Consider the following 864-nt stretch of genomic DNA (forward strand, 5'->3'; position numbering starts at 1 on the left):
GATCCAGAATCTAATTTCCATAAAAAGGAACAAAGGCCGACGATTCAACAAGCACCTTCGAATTTGACACATACAAGCATTTTGAGAAGACTCTAAACATGAAAGGAGACGGTTACGAGCCAAGAACTGAGAGAAAATCAGAGGAAGACAAAAAAGTGAGGTTGAAGAGACGGAAAAAAATTACGTATATGATGATGGAGGAGTATAAGAAGAGATTGTGAAATGAAAACGATCATGGTCTAGTTCCACCCACAACTTCAGCTGCAGCGAGTTTGGATCTCAAAGAGCATATTCTTTCAATGCTCAAAGACATACCTTTTTCCATGAAAGATTCTCAAGATTCTTTCAAGCACATTGATGAATTTTTAGACATTGAAAATTATTTCAATGTTCCAAATGTTTCAAGAGATGCAGTGTTACTGAGAATGCTTCATGTGACATTTGCTAGTGGTGCAGAAATATGGTTGAAGTCGTTATCTCCTGGAATAATTAGAACTTAGGACAATCATTGTGATGCTTTTATAGAACAATTTAGTCCTCCTTCAAAGAACTCCAAACTTAAAAAGATGATTGCCAACTTCCAACAAGAAATTAGTGAGTCCTTATATGAAGCTTGGGAGAGATACAAGGGCCTTCTAAGAAATTTTAATCAACATGACTTGAACGTTCAACAAGAAGACTCTATTTTCTATGATGGGTTGAATGTTACAATGATACAACTTATTGATTCTCAAGGGTTGATGACTAAGAAGAATATGGCCACAATTAAAGAATTAATTGAATAATTTGCGAAGCACTCAACAGAATACCATAACCCACAAGAAGATTCTACGGGAGGCAAAGCCGATAGAGGAAATGAGAGCT

The 864-nt window shown here is 36.2% G+C and overlaps 1 non-coding gene across 1 annotated transcript; it reads right to left on the minus strand.

Moving 5' to 3' along the window:
• Nucleotides 1-554: 554 nt before the first annotated feature.
• On the minus strand, nt 555-661 carry LOC111895797 (small nucleolar RNA R71). The gene has a single exon (XR_002851690.1). It is a non-coding gene; the product is annotated as a small nucleolar RNA R71 (small nucleolar RNA).
• Nucleotides 662-864: the final 203 nt, after the last annotated feature.

The sequence above is a fragment of the Lactuca sativa genome, chromosome 9, assembly GCF_002870075.4.
Source record: "Lactuca sativa cultivar Salinas chromosome 9, Lsat_Salinas_v11, whole genome shotgun sequence".
Lineage (NCBI taxonomy): Eukaryota > Viridiplantae > Streptophyta > Magnoliopsida > Asterales > Asteraceae > Lactuca > Lactuca sativa.